General features: G+C 36.2%; 1 protein-coding gene across 3 annotated transcripts in view; it reads right to left on the reverse strand.

The window, feature by feature from the left end:
* PAK5 (p21 (RAC1) activated kinase 5) overlaps positions 1–24251 on the reverse strand; it is a 276521-nt gene that overhangs the window by 155861 nt on the left and 96409 nt on the right. For all 3 annotated transcript variants that reach the window (XM_026012284.2, XM_072736385.1, XM_072736384.1), the window contains one exon: positions 1721–1865. The gene's annotated coding sequence lies outside the window, so the exon portion shown is untranslated. The remainder of the gene's footprint in view (positions 1–1720; positions 1866–24251) is intronic.

A 24251-nucleotide genomic window follows, 5' to 3' on the forward strand; every position in this document is an offset into this window, starting at 1 on the left:
ATTGCTGGTCATCTAGTTTAATATAGCTGAAGCAGACCCCAAATATATTTTAAATCTATTTATCCCCAAAGCCATGTCCCTAAGCCAATTCACCATCTCTTGCTTAGGTGATGGCACTCTGTTTTCCACTATTACTGAGCCCTTAGCTAAACATAACAGCAAGGCCTTTTAAAACTGTAATATAAACTCACTCCTCTGCTAATAACTCACCAATAACTTCTATCTTCATAGGAGTACAATCCAGACACTTTTCTGAAAAGTCTCTCCAACTTTGTCTATCTCATGCTTCTCCAAATCTAAGCAATGCATACCTGCTTTCTGAGCCTTGAGCATATCTGTCTAGATCCTGGTTCATGGCACATGCAAGGTTTTATCTCAACTGACTCTCTTCCATCATTCAATGCTCAAGCCAAGATTCTCTGAGCAGTCTGCTCTGACACCTCAAATAAAGTAGCCCCGCACTTTGTTATGCTGTTCACTGTGTTTGCCTATGCTATGAACAGCTGTTAGTTTCCTAAGTAAGCATTACTTACTGATTTCCTCCAACCAGAATGTCAGTTCCCTCAAGGCCATACCCTTTTCCTTTTCTGTAACTACCACATCCCTAGCATCTAGAACAGTTTGCAGACATGTAGAAGCCACTCAGTGAATATATGTTGGATAAATGTACTCTTCTTTTTTTACTATGACATATTTTTAGTTTTTTTTTAATTTTTATTTATTTATGATAGTCACACACACACACACAGAGAGAGAGAGAGAGAGAGAGAGAGAGAGAGGCAGAGACATAGGCAGAGGGAGAAGCAGGCTCCATGCACCGGGAGCCCGACGTGGGATTCGACCCCGGTCTCCAGGATTGCGCCCTGGGCCAAAGACAGGTGCCAAACCACTGCGCCACCCAGGGATCCCTAGTTTTTTTTTTTTTTTTTTTTTTTAAGATTACTTATTTGAAAGTGCACAAGAGTAGGTGAACACGAGCATGAGCAGAGGGGGGATAGGGGCAGAAGCAGAGGGAGAAGTAGACTCCCCACTGAGCAGGGAGCCCAATGCGGATAGCTCAATCCTAGGACCCCAGTATCATGACCAAGCCAAAGGCAGGTGCTTAACCAACTGAGCCACCCAGGCACTCCTACATATTTTTTATTGAGATACACTTGACATGTATCATTAGTCTCTGGTATACAACAGGATCTGGTATTTGTATCTATTGTAAAATGACCACCACAAGGAGTCTACTTAATATCCATCACCTCACATAGTTATAAATGTTTTTCTTGTGATGAGAACTTGTAAGATCTACTCTCTTAGCAATTTTCCAGTACACAATACAGTATTGTTAACTATGGTCACCTTACCACACAGTACATCCCCATGACTTATCTTATAACTGAAAGTTTGTATCTTTTGACTACCATCATTCCATTGATTCCCCATCCTCTCTCCACTTCTAGCAACCAGCAATGTGTTCTATGTAACTTTTAGCTCAAATTTAAACACAATCTGTAACTTATTCCACATGTAAATCAGATCATACCATATTGGTCTTTCTCCATGTGACTTATTTTACTTAGCACAATGCTCTCAAGGTCTATCTATGTTGTCTCGAATGACAAGACTTCCCTTTTTGTGGCTGAATAGTATTCCACTGTGCATATGTCTGTGTACATGATTTAAAACAAAATTTAAAAGAGCAAAACTGTAACATAATTCATTCTCCTACCTTTTTTTGATGGCTATGGATGAATCAGACTCCAGAGGAGTTGGCTATTTCTGTTCTGCAACTTTATGTTGGAGTTCTTCAGTGTTCATTTTTCTTCAGTGTTCATTTTGGCAAGAGGTGGAAGCATTTTTGCCACAGTATATTTCTGTAACAACATGGTATCAACATGCGTCAGAAACCCACCAACATTATGCTCCATTTAAAAATAAATCTCATTTATTTCACATTTCTGTACATGCCTCACATCCTTTCTCTACTGTTTCATTTTCTCAGGCATTCAGCTACTGACCTGTGATTCCCTGGGCTCCCCTCCCCCACCCAATCAGTGTTAGGCTTCCCTTAGCACCTTGCCTGCATCTGTCATAGCAATTTCTCACACTGGTCCACTGTGAGTCCAGCTCTTCAACAAGTAGTGAGCTCTATGGAAGAAGGAACTGTACCCTTGGTCTCTGACTCTCTGGGGCTGAGGCCACTCTCTAGCAATTGCATGTTTCATAGAGCTGATTCTCATTATTTGCAGTAGTCATGTTATATAAAGTAGCTGCAAACACCAAATTAGCAAATACTGAACCCATTGCTCCTACAAGAAATCTAGAATTCTGCAAGTCTCTGACCTCAAAACATGCTCATCAATCAACACAGAAGATTGTTTTATAGTTTTATGACACATTTAATGTATATAGTTGATTCATTAACATTCAAGTTAGCCAACAGCATCAGAACTTACACCTGAATGAAAATTGCCAGAGACCATGTATTTTTTCCATGAGGCACATCATACTGAGGAATACTAGACAGCACTTCAGTACTCTGCTGGGAGGTCATTTCAAACAGTGGAACCACAAGCAAAGGCATAGAAATAGAAAAATACACGAGATGGTAGATTTGCAAATATAAAACCCATGAATAATAAAGATTGGCTATATATACACTGGCTGATTCAAAGTTATATACGGATCTGTAAGTTTCTAGCCTTGCTTATGGTCCAGCACAGCACTGTCATTTAAATGAGTAAATAATAGATACTACTGATAGGGTACAAAGAGACTAAACATAGATTTCATATGCTTCATAAAAGATCCAAAAATTGAAAGCAGTTATTCTCTTCCAGCCTATTAAAAGGACAAATCCCAGGTCCTAGTTCTTTTCTTCTTCCTGATATTAATCACCACTCATCCAATTTTCAGACAAGTCCAAAGAAAACGTCCCTGAAAATAATTATAGGTTGACAGTCTACCTTATCCATTATGGGACAACCCAAACTGTTTCCAGAAGACGGCTCCATTTTTCTCCTTGAATAATAAGAAATACCTGCTTTTATTTCATTATATGCATCAGTTAACTGTAGGTACACAATGTACATACTCAGTATACTTGTATTTTCTGTAATAATGCCAGTATTCTGTGACATAAAAAAATGGAGGTATCACACTTTAAGTTTCGACCTTCCTGTGCATTCAAAAAATGCTTAAGACTTCCTTAGGAACAGGGATTTATGTTTAAAAGCTGTTGCAAGGATTTTTCCCATTAAGTTTACTTCTTAATATTAAAAACTGATTAAATTTAAACTTGATTTATTTGTAGTTCATGGAAAGTAATTTGCTTGTAAAATCATCTTCTTAAAAGCTTGCCCTATGTTTTAAACTACCATTGCTAAGATCAGAACTTGCTAAAAATAAATGTCTTGCATAGATAAAGGGAAATCCTAGATGATTCTGAAAGCTCAGTTCTTGAATGCTTCTCTTGTTTTAACAGGCTTTTAATTTAGTCCAAAATCAGCTAAAACATAAGTAGACAAAACTTCCTTTTACAGTCTTGTGATAGTCTCTTCATATATTTCAGAGTAACAGAAGATAAGCCACCTTGTCAGCAAATGCAATTTCAAGACTGACATAGCCATATGGGTCTCTTACATAATAATAATTCAATATATTTTACAACAAAAAGACCTTGATCCAGAAAAGTAAAACAAAATAAATGCATCTTATTTTTATACTTTATTAGTACCATTACATTATGTGTTCTCTATACTTAACCAGTATTTTGGTTTTACACTTTATTTTGTAATTAGCATTATTTTTATTTTTCTATTTATATAATAACCAAATTAATAAAAAACATCAGATGCCAGAAATTTTTTTAAAGATTTTATTTATTTATTTGACAGAGAGAATGAGACCGACCACAAGCAGGAGGAGGGGCAAGCAGACAGAGGATGAAGCAGGCTCCCCAGAGCAGAGAGCCCAACTTGGGCTCAATCCCAGGACCCTGATATCATGGCCTGAGCCAAAGGCAGACTCTTAGCCAGCTGAGCCACCCAGGTGCCCAGATGCCATAAATTTAATATATGCCCTGATCATCACTAAAATTCTCCTCTCAAATTTCTTTTTCTTTACACATGCTACTAAGAAATCTTTATCTATTTATCTCTATACAGCCATAATTGCCACTATTGACCTAGAAAAAGCAATCTGAATGCTCAGTAGACTATGTTAAGATAACAGCGACAATACTCTGAACCTGCTGATAATTTACATCCTAACATGAGGTACTGATGCCAATTAAATTTAATATTTCCAAACTTCAAGAGGAAGGGGGTTGACCTTGGAACCAACAGAGTTGGCTTCAGCTTGTACTAGCTGCACAGTTTGGGCCAATCCATCATTCCTCAGGTTTATTTATGCATCTGAAAAAATGGAGATGGATGCAGTTTTCTGTAACACAAAGGGATCCTCAAGATAAAGTGAAAATGTCCTATGTAAAGTACCTGGCCAATAGTGAATAGTAAATAATGCTAATTCTGGTTTTTGTTAAGTACAAAACCAACCCAAGCAGCATTTCAGACAACAGAATTTAGCTGTTAAAACCAAAAATCAGTGACCTGCCACTGGTTTTGTAAAAAAACAAAACAAAACAAGTTATAGTTTACCCACACTTTTTCTTATCAGCAAAATAAGCATCTCTAAATGTGTGTGTGTTATAAAAATAGAGATGGACCCAAAGAAGCATAACTAAGTTTTTCACCCATAATTCTATGCCATTTTGTATATTTCATTTTCATAGATTCATAGATTTAATATGGCCCCTTCATATTGGGCTTCTTGACCATGAGATCAAACAAAAAAAACTTCACTCAAATGGCACCTGACTCAGAGAACGGGTATACTTTTGGCCTACCTGCCAATTACTAAAAAAAAAAACAAAAAAACAAAACTCTAAAATTCTATTTTATATAAAACAGAAGATTTGCTATCAACTATATTAGTACAAATACTTCTTGTACCTTGTTTACTTTGTTTACTCCTCTCATTCAAGAATAAGAGCACTTATGCAGATCATTTCAGGTAGTTTAGATCCAGGATGAATGAAATGAACCCCATCAGCACTTATGCAGATGCAGATCATTTCAGGTAATTTAGATCCAGGATGAAATGAACCCCATAGAATGTTTGTTCCATTATTCACTCTTTTATCCACTTCTCCTTGTACCTAGAAATTTGAACATGTGAGTGGCAGGTTTCATATATGGTCTGCGCTATTATGTTAAAAAAAAAAAAAAGACTTTTTTTTCTCTAAGAGAATTTCTAATAGTGAGTTCTGAGCAAATGAAGTCCAATGGATTATGAAATCATGAAAGATGCTAAATAGCATCAGGTCAAAGTCTTCCAACAACTCTGAGGCATTTGGGTAAGAGAAAATAAGACTGTATGGAGAAAACTGTATGTAAGACTGTAATAAGATTGTATGGAGAAAACCCATAATTTATTTCTTAACCTATTTTTTTTTAACTAGGATAGAATCTTTCTAAAATCAAATTAATACGGACTATCCTTGAAAATATATCTTCATCACTGTGCCATTTTAAAATAGCTTTTTCTTTGTGTATACTTTATAATGTGGATAATTCTATACTTTCAACTAGATGTAGCACTCCTCATCTAATGGGAAAACCCTAGATACACAAAATGGTTTCATTACCAGGTTTGACAGTGTAAAAGCCAAGCAGAAAACAAGCTGGCAGAGACAGTTTAATATAAACCTCCTCTGAGGACTTGCAAACAACATCACATTTGTTTTCTGCTACTCATCTGCCCCTCTGTGATCTCTGTGTCTCTATATAATAAAATATTTATAGCCAGAGCTCAGCATCCCTTCCTCTTTCTTCACTGTTGGAATAAGGGGTGTTCTGCTCCTTGGGAGCGAACAAATAGCAACCCAATAAATTTGAATACATAACTTTGGGGGGAGAAGAAAGCCTCATCCACTGAAAAACAGATTTTCTTTCATTCAAGGCAAGGTAACTGTGACATATGGGACTGCATTTTTTTTTTCAGTAATTATTTATGCACTTGACAAGTGCATGGAATCCCCTCTAGGGAAACTTCTAGGGAGCCTACAGAACTGTTTGCTCTCTTTGGATTTCCTCTAATATGGATTGAGCACTATTTTGTTTTTCTTTTCAGGGAATAATGAAGCCTAATTTTCTAAAACTAATCTCATCCTTTCCTACAGGAAAGTATCTTGTTTGAATGTCTGGCCCGTAGCTGTAAAACACTTCCCCTGAGACAATGGAAGGACTGAGCTTTTCAGGACTGAACTGTAATAGTATTCTCATGTTAATGTTTCTTTCATCTGCAAGAGCAGTTTCTGTGTTGGCTTTTATTTGAGGCGTAACTATTTATTTATGCTAACAACCAAGTAAACAATTAAGTTTGGATATATTGGTTTTCTAGTTGAATAGAAAAGGCACTTTGAATTTTTATTTGCAAGATGCCCCAAGTTCTAGCTCCAATGGTGACCACTTGCTTTTCAAACTTGATTGACTAAATCATATGATATCTGGGATTCCTCATCTCACATTCCTGGTAATGACACACACAATTACATAGCTTTCAGACGGTTAAATGAGAAGATACACATGTAAGACCTTTAGATACTCAGAAGTACTATACAACATTAGAAGAGTTATTTTAATTCTTAGGTGTCTGAGTTATATAAACATTAATCTGATACAGAAAACAGGATAACAGCTCAAAACTTGATGATAATGGAATTATGAGGATTCTCTAGCTTCCACTTCAATGGATCCAAACTGTCCAAGATGATCCTGCTAAGATTTCCTAAGCAAGATGATGACATGGGGAAAGAGTGGGAAGAGAGAGATACAGAAAGAAGGGGCCACCAAGGAACCCCAGTTTATAACCACTTCCCTGTCTAAAGCTGGGGTTCTTAACTGGGGGTCTTCACTTCAAGTCCCTGGGATCACTTAGGTTTTAAAGGTTCCATGAATTTGGATGAGAAATTACCTATTTTCATTAGGCTTTAACAGGCAACAAAACTCAGGAATATCCTAAGGAGCTGTGATTGAAACACATAAGCCTTTCGTATCATGTTGTAATTGCTGCAAACACCTTGAAACATCACTTGCACTCATTGCTACCACAAATATACGGCAGTTATTAGGTCTGCCATTAGACATTATATTTCTAAATCAAGTAACACAGATCACTGTAACACATTTATTTGATGTTCTGGTAACTTTATGTCAACATAATTAGCTTCCTTTATGACCCTAGGTATTTTACTTTATGCATTTTAAAACAGTATATTGTCATCATGGTCACCTTGTGATTCCACTCCTAGGTATCTACCTATCTACCCAAAAGAAGTGAAAACCAACACTCAAATATTCTGGTACAGGGATGTTTATAGCAACATTATTTACAGGAGCTGAAAGGTAGAAACAATACAAATATCCATCAACAAATGAATGGATAAATAGAATATGGCATTTTTATACAACAGAGTATAATTCAGGCATAAAAAAGAATGAAGTATGCTCCATGCTATAGTGTGGATGAACCTCAAACACACACAAGTGAAAGAAGCCAGACACAGTCACATGTGGTATGACTCTACTCATATGAAATATCCAAAATAGGTAAATCCACATAAAGAGAAAGCAGATGGATGCTAACTAGGGACTTGGGGGTCACGGTTATGAAGAGAACTGCTTCATGGGTACAGGGTTTTATTTTCAAATGGTGGAAATATTTTGGAGCTAGATGGATGTGGCAGTTGTATAACTTTACATATATTAAATGCCAGTAACTTGTCTACTTTAAAATGGTTAACTTTATGTCATGTGAATTTCATTTTGACAAGTAAAACCAAACACGATGTTAAAAACTGGCTCCCAGTCTTCCTGAGACAGCCAAAGAAGTCAACTTTCAACTATAGTTGATAATTTTGTATTACTGGTTAATTTTTAGACTGGGAAAACTTAACATTATACATCTATTGAACTGTGCATAATTGTCCCATTTTTTTGTTACCTGTATGACTTTATACAGGGTTGGCATAAATTATTGCACATTATTCAAAAGGGAACTAGCAGATCACATCAGCATTGTTGTCAATTCCTTGAAAGTGGTAACTGTAGATGGATAACTTTTGCCATAAAACTAAATGCCTTCTTAAATCAGACCTTTTGGTCAAGGACTTTGACTCTGGAATATAGGTAGGGAGATATTAAATGTAAAATACAGCAACAGAAATCTGAATATTGAGAGTCTTTGTTTAGATTCTGAAATTATCTAATGATAATCTGCAAGTAATGAAACATTGCTCATAACAGGTCTCTGCCATTTATTTCATTTGTATATTTTCCATATTGAAAACATTTCCAATTATTTGATTTTAATTTGTTGTAGAACTTGAACCTACAAAGCTATGTATATTGCCACTGTTTAAATTCCTGTGATACAGAACTCTTAATTTTTTTTTATGTTTTATAAAATCAAGCTTTAAATGATGACAAAATAAAGTTAAATATGTATGTTTAAAAAAAAAAGCCTCCTCTTCCTTTGGCCCAGCTGAAGATACTGCCCTTATTCCACAGTTATGCAAATTTTCCTAGCATACCAGAGCACCCCAAGGTCTGAAGTTAAAACTAGCAGGAAGTAAGGATACAGCCAATGAACATTAAGCTTGCTGTTAAACAATTCATATTTACCTCTACATTTTTTAAAAGATTGTATTGATTTATTTGAGAGAGAATGAGAGAGAACATAAGTGGTGTGGGAGGAGCAGAGGGAGAGGGAGAAGCAGACTCCCTGCTGAGTACGGAGCTCCATACAGGGCTTGATACCAGGACCCTGGGATCATGACCTGAGCCAAGGGCAGAGGCTTAACTGACTTAGGCACCCTGGTGCCCCTATATTTTTCATATACTCTTACAGATATATTCCAGAAAAGAGAGAATGATCAAAAACTTTCCAGGTAAAGGTGGCTATTAGCTATTATAACAAACTACACATTTTAAATGGCCAGAAGTAGCAGACATTGCTTTGTTAACAGTAAAGTTTCCCCATGCTATCTATCAGTTCTCCCACGTACCATTTTAGGAATATCTTCATGTTAGGTGTAATGCTCCTAGAGCTTTATTCTACATCATCCTTTGTTATTTTTTTTTTCATTCAACAAATACACATTATAATATCCACTAGTAACACATGTTATGGAGAAAGAAAAAAAGTTGAGCAGGAATGAGAATGACAGAAAGTTACTAGAAAAGGAGATCAAGAAAAAAACTCCCAAGAGGTGACACTGGAACAGAAACTTGAATAAAGTGAGTTTGATACTCATCAATATTCATTTGAGTAATAGACAGTGAGATCAATAGTATTCCATGCTAGGGAGATAGCATATGCAAATGTCCTGAGGTCATGAATGTTCATGGAATAACACTGAAGGTCCATGTGGCTACAGTGGAGCCAGTGAGGAAAGAATGGTATAAAAATAAGGCAAGAGCAAGTAGCCATTAACCAGACTGTGGATGCCTAATAGGCCATGGTTAAGATTTTGCATTTTATTGTAAATCTGATGGATAAGCCATTGGAGAGCTTTGAGCAGAAGATGGCATGATCTAATTTACATTCTAAAACTATTCACAGATGTAGTGGAAACACAACACGAGGGCAAAGTTGAAATATTAATTAAGAGGCTATTTGTAGTACAGGCAAAAAATGATAGGAGAGACATGGAAAAGTAATCTGATTTTAGATACATTTTGAAACTACAGATGACCCATTGATGGGCTGGCTATAGTGCCAGAAAAGGTACTTCAGCCTGAGCCAGGTGGACAGGAGTGCCACTTACTAAGCTGGGAGGCATTTGGAGAGGAGCAGATTTAAATGGTGCTGTTGTTCATTTGAATTATTATGACAAAATATCACAGCCTGGATGGCTTATATACAACAGAAATTTATTTCTCACAGTTACACAAGCTGGAAGTCTGAGATCAGGATGGCAGCATGGCTGGGTGATGATGCTTTTCTGGGTTGCATTTTCACATGGTAGAAGGGGCGAGGAGCTCTGTAAGATCTCTTGTATAAGCACACTAATCCCATTCATGAGGGCTCTACCCTCACAACCTAATGACCTCCCCAAAGCCCTACACATTTCAACACATGCTTTGTGTAGAGGACACAAACATTCAGACTACAGCCATGTGTTGGTCAAGAAAATCAAGGGTTTAGTTTGACACATAAAAGATTTCATTGCAAAAGATGGCCCAAATTCTTTGTCATTCACTGTATCCATGCTTTTCACCAAGTAACATTTTAGGTCCCTCCCTCTCTCCCTGGTTTGGCTATGTGACTTGATTTGGCCAATGGGATATTAGCAGCCTTCTTGTATTTTCAATGACTTGTGCATTCTGACTTTTCTTGCGTGTCTTCCATTACCATGCAAACATGTCCAGGATAGCTAGATGCAGAAAAGAGACATAAGGAGAGAAACAGCATGGCCCTGATCACCCCAGCCAAAGCCATCCTAGATGAGTTAACAGATACCTGACAAACATATCCAAGTCCAGCTGACTACTAATGGAGCCATGGTCAACCTATAGTTGATCCAAGATGTATAAGCAACCTAGCTCAGATCAACTGAACCTTGCAGAGTTGTGAACCTAATGGACATGTAAATAACTGTGGCTGGTTGTCATACAGCATTTTCATGACAATATATGGATGACACAGGATGTTCCTCCTTTACTCAAATATGAGAAATACACTTCATCCCAGGCCATCCAAAGAGCCTGTGGGTGTTAGATCCTGTTCTTATATTCTAAACTGCTTGTGTGTTACAAATAGAATGCGGTAGGAAATTAGTAACAAAAACTGAATCATAAATAATGAACAAACCATAAAATCCAGACTCCCTCACTTGTATAGGCCCATCCCAAGAAAGGCCCAGCCTGAGTGACTGAAATTAGGTTTTTAAAAATTTATTGGTTAGGGAAGTTTATTAAGTTTTTAAATATGGAGTATATTTTAACAATTATTGTTAAATTCAAGATATTTCTCTCAAGTGTAAGATTTTAGAGCATTTTAGGATTTCTCTGGATTGCCAACATTCAACTACTAATTTGTCATCAATACCCTCGTTGACTTGGCTTTTAGTAACTTTCCTGCACAATAAGGAACAGAGACAAATGTATCATGAAACTAAAGGCTCAAGGCCATTCAATTGTTTATGGACGTCAAGACCCTGAAACGGACTTTAGCAATATGTTCACATGGTTGTATTTTCACAAAACATACAAAAGTAAGATATTTTAACAGTAGCAGGTTAAGACAGCTGTCTCTTTACATTTCAACTTCCTACATTACACTTTTCTATGTGTTGCGGTGGTGATGGTTATTTTGGGGTTCTAGCTAAGGGGGATCTTGAGCTGAGGATGCATTTGGTTTGTAATTAGTGGGCTATATTCATGAGTTTTGCAGTAAATTTCCATTAAAGTTCAGTTTTTGTTGGCCATCTCAATGCACCAATGGCTTTCAGGAATTCTTCAACACCTCCATGTACTGCCTGACCCAGCATCACATCACAGAGACGCAGGACTTGAAAGCACATTGCAGCATAAGTGTTCCGTACAGTTCTGGATGTGCATGGAGGAAACTTGCCTTTTAGAAAGCTTCTTAAGCTCTGCAACATGGGTACAACACTTCATACACTAAAATGTACTTTCAAAGATTCACCAAATTTTTGTTTAGAAAGTTGATAAGGTTTGAACATACCATCTAACTGCAATCTGGTATGTTGTTTTCAAGGTATCATTAAAACAAGTGGAATGTTAACACTCTCTGCTTCAGTTGTATAAGAAAGGTAGCTTTTTATGTCATTATATTTATTAAAGAATGGAGGAAAACTAAGGAAAAAATTAAAAGAATATGAGACAAACAATTGAACTAAGTCAACAAAAATCATTCTGACATTGAAGAAGCCTCTGGTACTAAAAAAAAAATTTTCAGACTTTGGTTCTTGTTTGATAATTCAATAAAGAAGGATTAATCATGTGAATACTGGAAAAACACTGAAATTCTTCCAGATTTTACACAAATGAAGATTATGAAGAGAAGATAAAACCTATCACAGTTATAACAAGGAAGACATAATTGAGTAAGTGGTGATGCAGTTCATCAAAGGGTATTTAAGATTAGTATTGCACAAGCAAACTTCAAAGACATTGGAATCTTAGGCCTTCTGTATTAAAAAATGTGATAAATATTTTCCAAAGTTTGATAATTTCAAATAAAGTTTATATGTTATTACTGAGAAGCCATATGCTAGAATACACTTTTCTAAAGTGTATTTATGTAAAATAAATCTCAGATATCTTGACAGAAGGGCTGCATTATGTTTCTATTTGTACTACAAAAATATATTTCAAAAATTTGTATATGTATTTATTTTTTGAAGATTTTATCTATTTGAGAGAAAAAAAGCACAAGGTGGGGGGTGGGACAGAGGAAGAGGACAAGCAGATACCCCTCTGAGCAGGGAGCCCAACATGAGGCTCCATCTCAGGACCTTGGGATCATGATCTGAGCTAAAGGCAGACAGTTAACCAACTGAGCTACCCAGGCACCCCTCAAAATAATTTTTATATTTAAAGGTAAAGAGATAAAGCACTTCAGCCAAAATGTACATGGCTCACGGTATTACAGAGGTGGAATAGGCAGTCTACTAAAAAAATATATATTGTGTGATGTTTCCATTGTTAGCTTTTTAACTTTGCAATTTGTTGTGGATTATTTCCACTTAATTTTGTATCCACTGGCACTCCTTCTAAAACTCATGGATCTTTAGATTTACAGGTCTTGTTTGCTGGGCCATTGGCTACTTTTCCTTAATATGATTGCTCAAAGTTTAAATTTAAAAAGTTAACTAAAATGTATACAAAGCAGGATTATCAGTTCAATCAAATTATAAATGTCACAGTTAAAAAGCAGTAACTTTGGTGACCCCGTCTGTCTTTGTAATGGCTATACACAGCAATTTCACTTCTGGAATTCAGCTGGGTAGTGTGTGTCAAATTGAAATCCTGATAAAGATAACTGATTCTAAGTGAAATTGAAATTAATCAAATGCATGACAAAGTGGAATACAGAAATTTTTTTAAGCAAAGAAAAATATGAATAGAACTTTGATTATTCGACTGAAAGAAAAACGCATAAGGATTTTTGATCATTTGGTTAAGGTGGTATCTGCCATGTAGTAAAAGGTTACTATTTCTCCCCCTCTGTAATCAGTAAATACCTTAAGCAGATAGATACTTTGTGACTGGGCTTCAGTTTGAGAAGGGTCCCCGCCTGGCCCTACTCCCAAAGTGCAATATGGCACCCAGTCTTTCCAGCCTGCCACCACCCCGCCCCTGCCGCGCTGTGACCTGCGTGTTTGTGCAGATGTGTCTCACCTTGGCCTGCTCCAGTCCTGACACCCTCCCCACACAGGCCCCCTGGGGACAGGGAGCTCAGAGCAATAACCATACCCCCAGGCCCTGCCCGGGAGGGGCCCCTCCCCACCAGCTCCCCACAATCCCCACTAGCCACCTCCAGAGAGTTAACTACAAAAATAAAAGAACGGAAAGGAGTGTGGGGGAAAAAAAAAAAAGACACACACAAAAAAACCCTGTTCTCCACAAACTTCAGCCCATTAACTTTAGCATCTGTCAGTGGATTGTATCTGCCACAATGATTACTGGGGTATTTGCCTAATGGTAATGTTCTTTCTTCTCTGACATAGGAATTTATTTAATTCCATTTATTTAATTGGAATTCTTCCCTAAAGGAGAACTGACCCTTCATTCTATTCAATTATTTATTTATATCCGCATGTCCTTGGGGATTTTTTTCTCTATGCGTTATAATTCAAAACTCTCATTATGTATTTGGTTGCTCAAATTATCCCAGTTTTGTCCATTTGGAACGCTGTCAGGTTGGTTCACGTGGCCTGTGGACATGCTATTGTTCTTTTGAGAGTGTTACTTTTTAACAACACAAATATTTTGGACAGTACTCATATTTTCCCTGCCCCAGGCATGGGATCAATTACTTTTGCAAAGAGCCCTGGTTTCTTTTATTGTTAAACCGTGTTAAGAAATCAAGATCTGAATGCTAGGTATGTTTTTTTTGCTAAGAGGTCATTGACTTTAGGCTCTCTCTGTGGACAGAGCTAGGAAATGCATGTATGCATACTAACCCATGCATATACACACACGTGCATTCATGCATATCTAATTATAAGAAACCATCAGAAAAATCAAAATTGAGAGATATTCTACAAAATAATAGACTATTAGACTTCAATTGTCAAGTTCATGAAAGGAAGTAGTGAACAACTGACTTCCTTTGGAGGAGACAAAGACATGACAACTAACTGTAATTTGGGACCTTAAACAGAAAAAGGATATCAATGGGAAAACTGATGAAATCAAATAACGTTTGTAAGTTTACTTTATAGTAGTTGACAAATTACAGGCCGTGAGCCAGATCTGGTCTGCTACCTATTTTTATAAATAAAGTTTTATTGGAACACAGATACTCTCATATGTTCACATACTGTCTGTTTTGGTTTTGGTTTTGTGCAATGGCAGTTAAGCAGTAGTGGCAGATACCTAAAATGTGGCAAATATTATCTGGCCTTTTACAGAAAAAGCTTGCTAACTTCTGGCTTATAGTTTTACATCATTTTTAAATTCCTATTTTTGGTAATTGTACTATAGTTACAAAAAATGTTAGCATTAGGGATGAAAGGTAGACAGAAACTCTTTGTATTATCTTTGCAACCTTTCTCAACATCTACAATTTCAAAACAATAATTCAAAAATATTTGAATTAAATGCTAACATATAAAATTCAGAAAATTTCACATCAAATGTCTATGTAAGGTTTGTTTTGTTTTGTTTTTTGTTTTAAGCCAGGACATTTCATAAAGTCCAACAATCAAAGTAAAATGAAAGTTGGGACCTGTGGTTAATGTGTCAGATACTGCTGGTTATGGACTCACTATTGGCTTCCATGACACTGGAACTCTAATTTTGTATGGTACAAGGTGTCAGTTAAAGACCATCTTTCCTAATCTCTATGATAGCCAAGGCTGGTCAATAATAATAAGCATAAGTATTTCAGTGAGACTTTAAGGAACCCTCATTAGAGTACTGTTTTGCACTCCCCTCTTTCTACTGCCTCTTGCCTGGAAAATCAAGTTTAAGTAACTGTTTTTTGACCATGAGGTAAAAAAAGCAGTTATGGATCCATCGCTACTTCAAGTAGAGCTCAAAAACAGAAGCTTATGGTAGATTTATTGTGACCAAATTTTTCATGCATCTTGGTATTCATACCCTTTGCAACAACATCTCCTATCAAGAAGTAGAAACTGTCTCCCAATATGTTTAACCTGGGCTGGCCTTATTACCTGATATGGTCAAGAGAATGTGGCAGAAGTACCAGAGAATCGGTTCTGAACCTAGATCTCAACAGGCCCTGAGTGGCCCTACTGTCTCTTGAAAACCTTCCACTGAAATATGAAATATCCCGTGCTAGAGAATGGTGAGAGGTCATGTAAGGTGGGACCCATTTGTCCTAGCTTAGGACATTCCAGAGGTAAGCCCCCTAACATAGAAGAGAACCAAATCAAGATGAACAGAGCTACTTACTGAACCCAATGCTGACTGCAGATGCAGGTGAAACCAAGACCAGAATTTCTCCCAGTTGATCTATACAGTGAGTTTGGGATAGTCTGCTATGTGGTGTTAGTGGCCTCATATAAAACCTACATCTCTGATAACCATGAAGTTACCACTGTGGCCTGAGAGGCTTCTAGCCTGAGGTCATTTTTTTTTTAAAGTAAACTCTATCCCCAATGTGGGGCTTGAACTCATGACCCCAAGATCAAGAGCTGCATGTTCTACTGACTGAAGCAGCCAGGTGACCCAGCACTTTTATAAGAGAAAAAAGCCATCTTGACTAAACTGTCAATCAGTTTATTTTCAATCTGTCTTTCTTGCCACCAAATAGAATTCCTAATTGATACATAAGGGGCATGAGCTGTCTACTTTTCTACAATTCCCATGCATCATTTGTCATCCATTTATGTTACCTTCCTTGTCCCTATGGCACTTGAATGTGTGACTTCTATTTTACAGCCACGTTTTTTAAAAAGAGGAAGAAAGAGGATCTTTTGGTCTCTCTTTATATTTGAGGCTCACTTAATTTAGTGGATTTTTTGAAGGGAGCATATTTGAGGATAATTATATATTTTGCTTTATAAAACTCATACCATACCCCAAACCACCTGAGCTGGTAGCCTGTGGCTCAGGACAACTGCAAAAATACTCATGGGAAACAAAAGAAATAACTGAAATGATGTTGTTTTTTTAGAGCATTTGAAACTTACTAAAATTCATGTCAGCCTCCCTATGTTGACAAGTGCTACTGGAAGTTCAATGAAATCCCTTTAGAGAGAAAAGATTTCTCCTGGAAAAGAGCAGTACCAATCTGCCTTCAAATATTCTTACAAAAAAAAAAAAAAAGAAAGAAAGAAAAAAGAAAAGAAAATCCAGGCTACAATTTCTTTTAACATATGTACATAGGACTATCTACCAAAAGAATTCCAAATTTCAAATAAACACTAAGCACATTGTCCTAATTGTTGTAAAAATGTACATGTAAATTAATTAGCTATGTGTAAATTATAATAGACTTAAAGTAATTATTAGCATAGTGATTATTTAAAATATACAAGAAGTGGGGCACCTGGGTGCCTCAGTCAGTTAAGCATCAACTCAATTTTGGCTCAGGTCATGATCTCAGGGTCCTGGGATCCAGCCCTACGTCAGGATCTACTCTCAGTTCAGAGTCCACTAAAGATTCTCTCCCTCACCCTCTACCTGTCCCCCTGTTCATGTTCCCTCTCTCTCTTTCTAGAATAAATAAATATGGGTGCCTGGGTGGCTCAGCTGGTTTAGCATCTGCCTCCAGCTCAAGTCATGATTCCAGAGTCCTGGGATTGAGCTCTGCATCAGGCTCCCTGCACAGGAGGGGAGTCTGCTTCTCCTCCCTACTTGTGCTCATGCTCTCTCTCTCTCTCTTAAATAAACAAGCAAACAAACAATTTTTAAAAAGATAAGTAAGGGCACCTTGTTGGCTCATTTAGTTAAGCATCTGCCTTTGGATCAGGTCATGATCCCAGGGTCCTGGGACTGAGTTCCACATGGGGTTCCCTGCTCGTCGGGAGCCTGCTTCTCTCTCTCTCTCTCTCTGCCTCCGCCTGTCTCTCATAAATAAATAAAATCTTAAAAAAAAGAAATCTTTATACAAGAAGTGACAACCTATCAATTAAAATAACAGGAGCAATTAATTATATTACTAATGAAAAGTAGAATTTTATCCTTTTATATTTACTATTTTATTTTATTTATTTATTCATTCATAGAGATACAGAGAGAGAGAGTAGCAGAGACACAGGCAGAGGGAGAAGCAGGCTCCATGCAGAGAGCCCTACGCGGGACTCGATGCAGGGTCTCCATGATCACGCCCTGGGCTGCAGGTGGTGCTAAGCCACTGTGCCACCGGGGCTGCCCTATATTTACTATTTTAAACCCAACAGCTGTTTCTAGCTAAAATTACCACCAAAAAGATGCTTCAGTTTGTAACTGGTATTCTACTGCTATGTTTTCAGAAAAAAATTAATAGACACATTCTCTTATGCAGACCTTTACTCTTTCATATTATCTCAGGTACATGAGAAACACAAGAATATTAAGCCCATGTTTTAAACTTAGGCATTTATCATTTCTTTCTGCATGACAAAAAACATAAACAAAAAAAATATATAAGCATGCTCAGAAGTGTCTTAGGCTCTAAGTGTTTTATGTTCCTTTGCAAAACAGAAAATCTCTTAAAATCTGAAAAAAAAAATACTGTGGATGTGTTCTGACATGGTATGCTGACTCCATTTGAACGAATATACATGGACTTCGGCACTAAACTACAGGTACCAACAACCACTATTAGCCCTAGCAAGTGACCATCTATTTCACTGAGTTCTTGATTGCTGAGTTCGTATTCTTGTCAGCTAGTTTTCTGTGCCAACCCTTTATCTAGTGTACAGGGACTCAGCCTTATCCAGTGTAAGTCAGATTCATGTATGTCAATGACTGATAGGAAAAGTCTCTTGAAAAAAATACCTCAAAGTCAGAACAAGGAGAATTCCTGTGCTGCAACATATAGCAAGATGCAATTCAAAGAGTTCCCCGTGGATACTAACATGATGGCAGAGAACTTGGACACCATTTTTCCAGGTCCTATGGCATTCATTTCACCAACATATTTTGGTAGAACCTGTCTTCTTGGTGAAGAAGTAGGCTCTAAAATAGCACTGCCCAATAGAAACATAATGTGACCTACAAACATGTGTCACAAATGTAACTTTAAATTTCCTAATAGCTGCATTAAAAAGGTAAAAAGAAACAGGTGAAATTAATTTTTACAATGCATTTTACTTAAATATAGCTAAAATATAATTTCAGCATTAATAAATATTTTCACTTTTTTTTTTCAAATCAGTCTTTGAAATCCAGTGTGTATTTTGGGATAGTCTCCCAATTTTGTGGTTATAGTATCTCTCAATTTGTAGTAGCCATATTTAAAACTCTCAGTAGTCACTGTGATTTACTGTGATCATTAAAAAATCTAAAGAATGACAGTAACTAGAGAAGAATATTTCAAATACAATGGGTAAATGAATTTTCCAAGAAAAAATTGATAGAAATTATATTAGCAATTCAAAAGTTAACACCAACTAGCTGGGGTTTTTATTTTAGTTTTTAAATACACTCATTTCAAAGCAGATTCTTTGCAGGTAGATAAATTATTGGGACATTAAAGAATGCCAAAATAAAACCCATTCAACTTTAGTGAAATATCCCAAGCAAATAATGAAACCCATTTATTTATATACTGCAACATGGATAATAAAATACAGGAAGCCTGAAGTTAATATAAAACATCAAAACTAATAGCACAATATTATAATCATAGCCTCCAATCCAATTATTAGCCTTTAGATCAGATTTATCTACACTAAAAACAGACATGGGAATATTTTTTTTTTCAGAGTCAAATTAGTTCATTAAAATGATATATATATCCAGTAGATCAAATATAAGGCATAGAGGTCTGGTTGCATGTCAAAAAGCCATAATGCCTCCAAGTAAAAATAAGTCCTGTACAGAAAATGAAAAATCTTTCTAAAATTTTTTTAAGTAAAGGCATTTATTTTTAAACAGCTTAAGTACTCTAACATCAATGAAACATTGCAAGCATCAAGACTGTCAAATTACCTGGTAACTCAGTAACACTGTGTGCTTTTCAGAGTAGATTTTATTTCATGTTTTATTTTTTTATTATTTAAAGATTTTATTTATTTATTCATGAGACAGAGAGAGAGAGAGAGAGAGAGAGAGAGGCAGAGACATAGGCAGAGGGAGAAGCAGGCTCCATGCAGGAAACCCAATGTGGGACTCGATCCTGGGACTCCAGGATCACTTCCTGAGCCAAAGGCAGATGCTCAACCTCTGAGTCACCCAGGTGTCCCTCAGAGTAGATTTTAATTTGCATTCCAGATATTGTGAAACAAATAATTGGCACCAAATATAAATGGCAAATTTAGACATTTAAAAAAATTATCTATTTATGTGTTCATTGTAGAAAAATTGGAAAAACATATTAAAAGCACAAAACAGTAAAAAAAAAAATCACTCAGAATCCCAGCACCTAAGTCACTACTGACATTTTAGTCTATATTCTTCCATGCTTATGCTAGTATAATCATTACTGACAAGTCTTAGTGTTATAATAAGCTCATGTGAGCTCTCTTGTAGATCTGACTCTCTTAACAGAGCTAATAATTCCACTTGGCACATATATACCCACACCATTCCCTTCTCCTCCACAGCTGTCTACTCAAAGGTTGTATGGAATTCAGGGGCACTCTGATCTGAGGTTTATCTTTCAATGGTCTTCTGTCCATTTTCTCTCACTCCATCCCCCTCAACCCATACAGTAAGATCTCTGTCTATACAGTCTTTTTTCTAGTTAGCTCAGAGCTCTGTACTGCTCTCTTAAGAAAAGATGGGGATTCATAGAAACATACACTACCAGTCTACTTATTTATAACCCTAACACAGAATTATTAGGAAAAGACACCATCTTCTCTCTTCGCTCTCACTAGTAGCATTGCTACTGGCTGATAAACATAACATTTTGGTCATATTTTAGTGGGCTTTACCTTGTGCCTGAAAGAATCTACTTTCTCAGATGAATCTTTAGATTCAACAATAAATGTTTGTCAAGTACTTAAAAGGGCAAACATTGGGTTTAGGACCAGACAGTGAATTGTGGATGAAGCAGACATGATCTTCTGGCCTCTAAGAAGTAATATTTTAGTAGAGAAGATAGTTTACAATCAAGTCAACAGATAAATTCATAATTACATACTGGGATCAATGCTACAAAGGCAATGAATATGGATGTTGAGACAGAGAATAGAACATTGCCTATTTTAGTTTCTGACACAATGATCTATTTGAAAGACTGGCAAGAACTCAAGAAGTTCCCCACCCACTTCATCAACACTGACCTTCTGCCCAGCAGCAAACCACTGTGCTAAAGAGACCAACAGAACTATCTTCTTTGAGAGACAACAAACTAGTTGCAACAATTTTTGAATCAGTGACCAAAAGTAATCCCTAAAGTAATTTAGGAAGCTTCTATTAGACTCCTACTATAATAGGGGAATGTCTCCCTTTAACATAATTGTGGGCACCCTGCCTAGGAAGCTGATCTCAATTATGCTTAAAAAAAGCTATAACTGCAAAGTTTAGGACACATTTTTGCATTAGAGAGGATGGAAACCTGAAGAAATTTTTGGATCTTTGCTGAGCAAAAGCACTATCCTAAATGTGCATATACACAAAGAAGGCCTACAGTGTTGATGGGATAAGGCGGAGAGCTAGTTTGGCCCCCATGGAAGAGTAAAAGGAATTTCGAAGAAGTGAGTAGGCAACTGGATAAATTAGAGAGAACAGAGGAGAAGTAGGGAGACAAACAGAGACATAAAGTCTAATAGAGAATGAAGGTGGGAGACAGGAAGGACAATAAGACCTAAAGAGAGAGATATAAGGAGAAAGAAAAGGGAGAAAGACATAAAATAGGCATCCACATATGCACATGCATTCACACACAGAGAAACACACATAGAAAGCAGGGGATAGAAGTGGGAGAAGAAACTCCAAGACAAAAGATAACAAAGTTGAGACCAATACTGTAAGCACACAGCCACTGAGAATTCCCCCATGGCTAAGAACATTTGACGTGTCTAAAATATTAATAACTAACATTAAATTTAAAGTTCTCTCTCATTGTCCGCTATAATTTCTTTCTGTGAATCTTTAGTAAAGTCTGCTAGGAATTTTTTTTTAGGGTTAGAAGTGTTTTGACAAATGAACATAGAATAGAGGTAACCATAGTGGGGCAAACAAGCTTATGAGAAAAGATGTTATCAGATCCAAGGGCCATGGAAGAATGAATAGGAGAAACAGGCTTCCCCATGGGCTGCCCTGGGAGTGGTGAGTGAACTGCCATTCCTCAAAATTATTCTTGAGAAAAATTTATGAGATATATAATACTATATAAAAGAAAAAGAATTCATATTTATTGAGTACCTGTTACCTCTGTGCTTTATAGATACAATCTCATTCTTCAAAATGACCCTACCAATTGGTTCTACATATTTTGATTTTTTTCACATCAGAAAACCAAGAGTAAGTTTCCGGGCTGTGGTGCAGGGAGGGGGAAGCCAAGAGAGGACCAGCACACTCCCTAAGCTGTAGGACCAAAGAGAGCAAAGCAGCTGGCGTTTTCAGCAGGAAATACCAGAAATGAGAGACAGCAAGGGAAGAAGAAGGGAGGGATAGTGAAAAACTATACATCAACAGATTTAAAAACCTCAATAAAATGCAAACATACACACACAAAGTAAACAAACACACACACACACACACACACACAAGTATGCAGGCACTCTACTTGTGTATTTAACTATACCTGAAATCTACTGACCCTCCAAACCAGCTACACTAAAAGGCAACTCTAGGGACATCTAGATGAAGTCTCAATTCTGATGGCAATATTTGATTGATCTAGAGTCTAAACAGAATATTTGGGCTATACCTTTGGCCAGCCAAGGGGCACTTATATTGCTCAAACACAGTGATACAGAGAAAATCTTAGCAGAAGCCAGTGGAAAAAAAGATACTTATGTACAGAAAAACTAGGATAAGTGTGACATATTTCTCATTAGGAACTATATAAACAAGATCATAGTGGAATACAATCCTTAAAGTACTGAAAGAAAAACTGTCAATCTAGAATTTTCTATCTAAAAAAGTTTACATCATTAAAAATCAAATAAAAATATTCTGAGAACCCGTCTCCCCCAAATCCCTGGGACAAATAGAAAAGAAATAGCAAGAGGCATCAGACTTAACCATATCAATAACCACATTAAATGTAAATAGTCTAAATACTCTATTAAAAGGCAGAGGCATCAGACTGGATAAAAAAGATCCAACTATATGCTGCCTACAAGGAACACATTTTACAGATAAATAGACAAATGTAAAGACTAGAAATAGATATGCTAAAACTAATCAAAAGAAAGCTAAAGTGCTATATTAATACCACAGAAAGTAGACTTCAGAGCAAAGAATATTACCAAGATTAAAAATGGTCATATTGTAACAATAAAAGGGAAAATTCATCAAGACCTGACAATATTGAATATTTATACATCTAAACACAGTTTCAAAATATATGAAGCAAAAGCTGATAAAGCTGTAAGGAGAAATACACAAATCTATAATTATTGTTAGAGACTCAATGCTATCTTCATAAAGGTAACTTAGTAAGCCTACAGAAGACTTGAACAACACTAACAACCAATTTGACCTAATTAACATTTATAGAATACTCAACCTTGTTGGTTGAAGCAGAATAAACATTCTTGACAAAAACACAGAATGCTTATCAAAACGGACTATGTTCTGGGCCATAAAATTAGTTTCAATTAGTTTAAAAGGATTCAGTACAAAGCATGACTCATAAAAAAAAAGATTCATACCAAGTACACTGACTATAATGGAATTAGAAGCAGTAACAGAAAAATCTTTGGAAAATTCCATGTATTTGGAGACTAAATAATGCAATTCTAAATAAACCATGGGTCAAAGAAGAGATCAAAAGAGAAATGAGAAAGTATTTAGAAGTAAATAAAATTATATATACATGTGATTTTATAGGTACACATATAAAATTGTGGGATATAATATAAACACTAGTGGGATATCACAATAATAGTACCTAAGGGAAAATATATAGCACTAAATTATAAGAGAACTTAAGAAAGATCAAATTGATAACCTCAGCTTCCACCTTAACAAAGTAGGTAAAGAATAACAAACTCAAAGTAGAAGAAAGTAAATAATAAAAAAAAATCACTGTAAAAGTCAATCACTGTAAACAGCAAAAAACAATGGAAAAAATCAATGAAATATAAACCTGGTTCTTAATAAGATTAATAAAATTGATAGGAAGACTGAGCAGGAAAAAGAGAGGGGACATGATTTATCAATTGTGACTTTTTATTTACCAGTTTCAAAAATGATAGGGCATCACTACAGATTTTACAAACATTTGAAGGATACAAAATGTTCTGAACCTTATGACAATGAATTTTTGAACTTGGACAAAAGAACAAATTCCATGAAAGACACAAACTACCAAAGTTCACTCAATAACCATACCATAGCTATTAGGGAAATTGACTTTGTTAATTTAAAACCCTCCAACAAAGAAAACTCTGAGCCTAGATAACTTCACTGGTGAACTTTTTCAATCACTTAAAGAAATAATACCAATTCTACACAAACTTATCCACAAAATTGAAATGAAGGAATCCTGTCCAACTCATTATATTAAGTAAACATCACTCTGTTTCCAAAACAAAAAAGATACTTTATAATAAAAGACAACTACATACCAAAATCATCATGAACACAGATGTGCAAATTCTAATAAAAATTTCAGATGAATCTAACAGTGTATAAAATAGATAATACATTGTG

This window comes from Vulpes vulpes, chromosome 14, assembly GCF_048418805.1.
Source record: "Vulpes vulpes isolate BD-2025 chromosome 14, VulVul3, whole genome shotgun sequence".
NCBI classification, from domain to species: domain Eukaryota; kingdom Metazoa; phylum Chordata; class Mammalia; order Carnivora; family Canidae; genus Vulpes; species Vulpes vulpes.